Here is a 7,743-nt window from a genome sequence, read left to right as displayed (position 1 = left end):
TGCTAAAAAGCCAATTTTTCCAGTCTTTATTGCGATGCATATGCTGCACAATTCAGCTGAGAAAATAGGGAATAAAAGAAATTAAATTGCTCCATATGCCTGCTTTCAGAAGTGTACACATCCTTGATCTAATGCTCATCACTTTTTGATTCAAAAGCAGCATCCAGTCTTATTTGGTACGGATCTATCAGCACCCACCCACTGACTTGCAAATGCTCTCCAAAATCTGTCACGTTGTGGCGACATCCGTTATCCACAGACCCTGTTCATGTGATGCCACAGATTCTCTCTCAGTTTTAGTCCTGAACTCCAGCTTGGCCTTCTTCTGGTTGCCATTCTGCTGTTGATTTGGATGCGTGCTTGAACCGTGTGATCAAGAAAAGTAAAACCTTTATCATCAGCTTTCTAGTAGACCCCCAAAGTTGAACTGATGTGTTTAAAACTGTTGATGCTTTTATTCGTTTTAACAGAAAGCTCGGTTCCATTTGAGGAAAAGGGATAAAAATGTATATCATCTTCCACTGGAAGATTTTGGTTATTTTGGATATACAACACATCTCTTCACCCTACTACTTTGTCCAGAGAAATAAATACAGCACAGTGAGTTGCTGATCCATGTAGAATATTTGTATTAATCTTGACATTTTGTCATAACGAAGTCCAGTTTTTTGCAGTTTTCTGTAATCTCATATTCCCTCAAATTATTAACAACTGTCCACCACACTGTGTTAAAATTTTTATTATTATTATTTTTAACCCTGCTGGCTGATTGAACAATGAGATTATCCTGATATTTTCAAAACTCAATTAACTACATGATGCAAATTTAACAAAAAAATAAATAAATAAATTACTGTCAAGTGCTAATTTAAGGTCTTGTCAACTCATTCTAGCTATTTTCATTTAATTTTTTTCCACTTGAATCATGTATTGCAAATCACCCATTATACAAAGAAAAGTTTAAAAATGATTTTTAATGGTCTTGCATTAAAAAACATGACTAATAAAAGGACCACGCATATACCAGTGTCCTTCTGTCAGAGCGATCAGGCTTTCCTAAATGTTTCATGCATATGGATTATTTCATGTTCCACTGATTACTCCTAGGGCCCTGCCTTCCTCTTAATTGTAATGGCTTCATTAGGATGCACATATATTCTGAATCTCTGCCGGATAGCCGCCCTCTCTACATTTTAATGTGACCTCTCAAGCACCCGGCTAATTGAAGGCACAGAAGTCTTCTTGGAAATACTTAAATTTCTATCTTTTCCCTGAGTGCTGCTTTGTTCTGACGCAGGTCTCCAAACCCGGGAGGGCGGCTATGCATACACGCATGCAGCTTTGTTCCTCTTGTGCGCGTCGAGTGTCGGCTAAAGGCCGGGAGCTAATCAGCAGCGGCACGGACAATGAGAAACAGCAATTACCGTCTGGTGGTCTGTGATCACAGACGTGTGGGCGAGCATGACTTCGAGGAATACGGTCTCTCGTTCTGATGGTCAGCCCCATTTCTCAAGAAGGACGCCGAGGCTGAAGTCCAAAATATTCAGCTGAAATGGACGAATGAACACGGTTCGTGTAAAATGTTGAACGTTTTCTGAATACCTTCAGACAAGCTTCTTTTGCTTCTTTGACCTGATAAAACAAAACAAGATTAATTTACGCTAAGAAAAAAATTGAAAAATAGCAACAAAACGGTTCAAAAAATAAGATCTCATCTTATATTAATATCCCTGCTGACATCATTATACAATAGCGGCAAGGAAGACATTGGGAATAACTTTAGAGTCCTTGTCAAATGGCGTTTTGACTAAAAATCTGTTTTTTTCAAATTCCAATCTTTTTTTCTTTCAAAATCTCTTTCTCTTTCTTACTGTTTATTCAGTGTCACATGCTGTAAAGCACTTTGAAATGCCTTGTTGCTGAAATGTGCTATACAAATAAAATTTTATTTCATTTTTGATTTACCTAATTTAATCGTCCTTTGTTTTGTTCTTTCATATTCTCATTTTTTACAAAGTTGCTTTTTAAAATGGGGAAACAATCTCCATTGCTTTGATAGGAGATGTGATTTCAAAACATGAACACCAGATTCCAGGTAACACTTGAAGGCTTCAGAGTCCTCAAGTTGCCAAAATCTTTTTAAAAGGAATAAAACTGTGTCACTAACTTACAATTCAAAAAAATCATGAACACATTTTCACATTTTGTCATATTAGAACCACATTCTGTTGAGAACATAAAGTAATAACACAGCTATGAAAGGAAATTAAAACAGTCTTCAGAAATATTTTTCAAATTAAATAGAGCTGAGATGGATTGTTGCAAAGTGAAAAAAAACTGAGAAACTCTAAACAGTTTTTGTCATTTTATATCTGACTTTTTTGAGTTCAAAAACCGTCTCCAACCATTTGTGCCAGCCAAAAATTTAAGGTTATTTTCTCAATTTGAATTTTACTGTAAAGAGATGTGTTCATATGACTCCATTAGACGTTAGCTACAAATGTATCCTGGTTTCTTCAGGGATTTAAGTTTTACTTCAACAGGAGCCCTCTTGTGAGGTTTTCCAGTTTTCCTTCCTTGTCATTGTCCTTCTCCATATTTTTTTCTGCAGAGAGTATAGTAAGCAGCTTCAAACCAGCAATCCCTGCTCTCATTATGACATTAATGAGAGAGGGAACAGTTTTTTAAAAAATCTGTTCGCTTCTCTGTGTTAGCGCACGGATCATAGGAACAGCTGTCAGCTATTCTAGCCACGCTGCCGTGTTGCTGCGACTCCCCGAAATGTCATTAAGTTCAGCTGATGCATTTGTGCAACGAAAACATCCTCCCTTTTAAATGTCACTCGGACTATTCGCCGGCTGCGCTGTGAAAAACGTTATTGCTTCTTGCCATTTGTCGTAGCACATTCTGCAGCTGGGAGGGCACGTTTGTTTATCCGCGCGACACGTACCGGGGCGTGGAACAGGACGAGAAGGACGTCCGTTGCCATGGGAAAGGTGAGGAGGGCAGGTGAAGCTGCTTTGTTGTGGGGAATCCCCACCGGCATGGCTTTAAGTCATCTGAAGGGAGGGCCACTTCCATAACCAGATATGTTGTTTAGAAGTAAATAAAATTTTTTGCAAATGTCTCTTTTATGTGTTGAACATTTCACCTTCCCTGTTGTCAGCTTCTTCCCCCTACCATTGCTCACCCTGACTCTTCCTGAGAGGGAGGTTTCAGGCCTAAATGTGTGCATGGACACAGATTGATTTAGCAGGGACACCTTTCTAAGGCACGAGGCAGTGTTATTACAAAGCATGCCGAGGCAGCTGCAGTAACTTTCAATATTCAGAGGCCCAGCTAGTGATCTGCAGCCTGCACACTATTTTTAGATAGTAATAAATAACATTCATAAGAACCCCGACCACCGTCTCCTTTTTCCAATATGCAACAGCAGCAGGGTTTGAATATGATAATCAATTTTGGGACCGAGTGTGAATCTGCGACTGACGCTGCTCCAGTCAAGGACAATCATCATCTGTTTCAGAAACCACAGTCAGCATGGCTGCCACTTATTTTCAAACTCATCAATTTCACTTGAGGTGAACGTTTTGCCTTTGAAACAACAAACTGATTTTTCTAGTTTGTCCATGTAAATTATTAGTGTGAATACAGATACATGCTACGTAAATGTGAAAGTGGAATCCATGGCGTTAACCCTAAATTTAATGGAAACGCATTAAACACCAGATGCAAAGTTAATTGCATCTGCATTCTTATGCCCATTGTCCGCATGTTTTCTTTTACACCAATAAGGCTAAACATTTTATTTTCATCTCCATTTCTAATGTCAAAACATTTGTATCGCAATTTCATAATTGCACACAAAATACACATTCTCCACATAATAAGCTGGTTTGGGGCTATTTTACCGTAGACAACAAACAAATGAGTGTGAGAAGAGCAGATGTCCCTCCAACCTGTTTGTGTTCAGATGTACCCTCTGTTTGGAGCCATTACCCAGGGTGCAGTTCACCCCTGGAGTCCACCCAACTCATCAGCAGTTGGCTCCAGCGAAGACAAAACTCTGTCCGTGCTGTCGGAGACGATGGTTGACGCCCCCAGTAGAAAACCGAGCAGCTGGTTGTTAGATACCCTTTTAATTCCAACACTGTAAGACCCAGAGGACAGGCTTGTAAAAGACATCTGCAATTTAATGCAATTTCCCGTAAGTTGAGAGTTCAAGACCGGGGATCAGACACCACCGCAAGTTGTGAATTAGTGAACACTAACATTCATAAGAACCCCGACCACCGTCTCCTTTTTCCAATATGCACCAACAGCAGGGTTTGAATATGATAATCAATTTTAGCAAATTCAAATCTTTGACGTCCTCTAATGCATTCAGAGAACACCACGAGAAAATTAAAAAATACTTTCCCTGCATATGCAGTGAATGCTAAATAAACCAAGCGCTTCATGGCTGCTGGTCAGCAACATGATCGACGTACTCCAGTAAGACACAATTCCATGAAATAAGAAGATAAATTGAAGCATGTAAATCAGAAGGCCCGTAAATCAAGGCTTATCTCTTGAGGCCAGGGACGATAGCAGGATGTGAACCTACGAATGTGTTTTTACGCACATGTACATCTCCTCTCGTGCACGCACACTTACCCTCATGACAAGTGTTAGACGGAGTGCTGGAAATGAGGCCGGATGTTTCTCCGTTATGTGTCCATCTCTGGAGAATGGAGCGCATGCTGCCTCAGCATCACTCCAATCAATCTATCACCGCAGAGCAAATAATCGGATTAATCTTTAGAAGAGAGGAATTCATCTTAAAAAGGTAGATGGCTTTTTTTTTCTTACGTACTCAGATGTCCTGTTTGTACGGGCCTATTTTTCCCAGCCATTTCTTTTCTTCTTGATATTCTTGTTCTTCACCTCAGTAAGAGTTGAAGTAAACAACAAAGGAGAAAGGACCTGCAGTTGTGTTTCTGTCTGTATCGTTAAGACATAAAACAAAAGGTGCGTGAAACATTTCAGATCTGATGAGAACTGAAGCAATCCAACTGAATAAAATCAACATAATAACCCATTAAAATCCGACACCTTAATCTTTGAAAAACTAATTTTAGGAACTGTTACTCAGATGAGAGAGGTTAAAAAACATTAAGCAAATAAATGATACATTTTCATCATGCTGTGCCATTTAGACATCTGTTATGATCATTTCAGATGGAGAAGTCAGCTGTAATTTTCACCACTGGTTTTTACAGCTTCTCCCTGCGATCTGATCTATTTGGATTTGTAAACAAACAAGTAAATTGCATATTATTTTATATGTCCAATCCAATCCAAATTAATTCAATAATATTCTTTCAGATGCAGAACATCCAACAGCAGTTCAAGCAGGCCAACAATGTAGCCGGTCTATATCCAGTCTTCACAGTAACCAGCTTAGGGTTCAGAGTTTCACAACAGATCCTTTATCTGAGTGGAAGACAGACATGTGACAAAGTGCTAAAGTTTGTCTCCATTTACCACTTGGCCCTTAAATATATTTCTGATTTATTTAATCTTTCCATAATTGGTCATAATGCTTTAATTTAAACATTGCTGTCATAACCTAACTTCCCTCACTGTCAAAGCATTATGTTGCCATCAACATCCATGTGTGTGTGTGTGTGTGTGTGTATATATATATATATATATATATATATATATATATATATATATATATATATATATATATATATATATATATAAAGCTAACTCTACTATACCTTTAGATTAATGTGAATGTTTATTTTGTTTCAAGGTAAATTTCTGGTATCTCATTTGTTTCTTTTATACTCACCATTGCTTGTCCTTTTGATGCTACAGTCCTAGCAGGTGTATGGGAGGGGCCGGCCCACCAATTCCTGTTTAAATGGACGTATGACATCACTGATTACATCACTGGCCACTACCAAATGAAGGGTTTTCTTTTTTTTCTATTGTATTATTTAGCTTCTTTAAAGTAGCCTTTTGGGTTGCCCTGTATTAAATGTTTTATTTTGCAGATCTTTTGGTTATGTAGGGGAGTTTGCAAGTTAGATTAATAATTTGATTCCTGTTCCTTTGTTTAAATTGTGTTGCTTGGTTTGACCTGTTTTCTCAGGTGAAGTCTAATGAAGAGCAGATGTGTTGCCAATTCTGTGTAAAACCAGTACGATTTTTGGCCACATGAGAGAGATGTCAGCAATTAAAGATATTAAACAATAAAATCCAGCAGAAAATATTGGGATTTGGCTGCTTTCAAATCAGCTTTTATAATCCTCTGACGACACTACTTCATAAGGCACGAAATATATTATTCCAGACAGATATAATTAGGTAGCAGTCTTTGTGCTCACTAGGTTGCAACTCATTGTGTTTCATTAGATGCCGCTGCATGATTCCCACCTGATCCAAAATGTCTTCTGCTCACACTCAAAACAGCTAGAAACTGCTGGTGCTAGCATATGTTTGCCCTTTGAGAAAATTCTCATTTCTTAAATTAGTCTTGCTTGATGAAACAAAATGTATTTTTTTTAGCCTCATTAAAAAAAAAGAAGAGTTAAAGATAGAAATTCTGATTCACACCAAACTTTTCTTCATCCATTTCTGTTTGACAATTTGAGGCAACAGCAATCGAAGGTGCGGCCATAAAATTCAGACATTTCTCTACCACCGTGTACTTAAAAGTTCTGATTGACCCAAATCCAATATTGCGATGTAAGGTTTCACTACTTTAGCTTGTTGAGGTCAAGCTGTGAGGCGAAGTAACGTCCGTTGTTTGCAACTGACAGTCAGGCATGAAAGGAGATTTCTGCTGGCACTTTTAAGAAAAGGTTGGATGTGACAATTAGACGTAGTCGAGGCAGTTGCACAAGAATGGGGGCAGAAGAGAGAAGCAGGCGAACACATAAAAACACACACACTCTTAATAAGATCTCCAAGGTGATGCCTGCAAACTCCTCCAGGTGGTTTCCAAGGCGTACCCAGACACAAAGTGTATATATTATCCCTCCAGCTGGGTCTGGATCAACTCAAGTGTTTCCTCGGAGCAATTAAAGCCTAAAAGACTGTAAAAAGTAAAGAAGCATTGCAATCAGATTGTTGACTTACTTCAGTAAGCAGCAAACACAAGTTAATTATATTTTAAGTCATTTGGTTCTGTTGAGATTCCATTGTGTATACTTGGATTTAATTTGTCCTTCACAATATTTTACTGACTTCCCAGATTAATCCACTCCAGACTATTTCCAGTGTGGATGTAAAGTGCAAGTGTAAGATTATGAGGACAGAAAATCATAATTTACCAAAATAAAAATAAATAAATAAATCAACTAACTTAATCGAGACCAGAAATACAAAAAACGTGATCTATAAGTTTTTGTTGTGTTTAGGCAGAAGGGTTGTGGTTCCTGTCTGACCGAGTAACATGTATAATTCTTTAATTTACAAAAACAAAAAAGTATTATTATTTTCCATTTCAGTGGAATTGTTAAGGGACTACACAGACTAAAATGTTTTTAGGGAAAACAAAAACAGCAAATTAATAATGCAGATGACAAAAACAGAGAGAACAAGTTCATTTTCAGGGCAGGGTTTGTGTTGAAATTCGTCTCATCTGCTGTTGTTGTTGAGGAGAAGTTAATGAGTGCAAATGAAGCGTTTTATAAACATAAAATTTCCATTGCAGAGAGCCGTGAGTCACTTTTCCTGATTGTCCAT

At 38.0% G+C, this 7,743-nt stretch overlaps 1 long non-coding RNA gene across 2 annotated transcripts; it reads right to left on the bottom strand.

Moving 5' to 3' along the window:
• Positions 1-3,691: 3,691 nt before the first annotated feature.
• Positions 3,692-5,915, bottom strand: LOC106942523 (uncharacterized). 2 transcript variants are annotated; one of them, XR_001423643.1, is made up of 4 exons: positions 5,843-5,915; positions 4,852-4,983; positions 4,657-4,767; positions 3,692-4,150 (listed from the first exon to the last, which is right to left on the bottom strand). It is a non-coding gene; the product is annotated as an uncharacterized LOC106942523 (long non-coding RNA). The 2 variants fall into 2 exon arrangements; XR_001423644.1 differs by having other exon boundaries at positions 4,856-4,983.
• Positions 5,916-7,743: the final 1,828 nt, after the last annotated feature.

The sequence above is a fragment of the Poecilia latipinna genome, unplaced genomic scaffold (genome assembly GCF_001443285.1).
Source record: "Poecilia latipinna isolate Pla-1442-1.1 unplaced genomic scaffold, P_latipinna-1.0 Scaffold4345, whole genome shotgun sequence".
NCBI lineage: Eukaryota > Metazoa > Chordata > Actinopteri > Cyprinodontiformes > Poeciliidae > Poecilia > Poecilia latipinna.
This window is presented reverse-complemented; position numbering and strand designations above follow the sequence as displayed.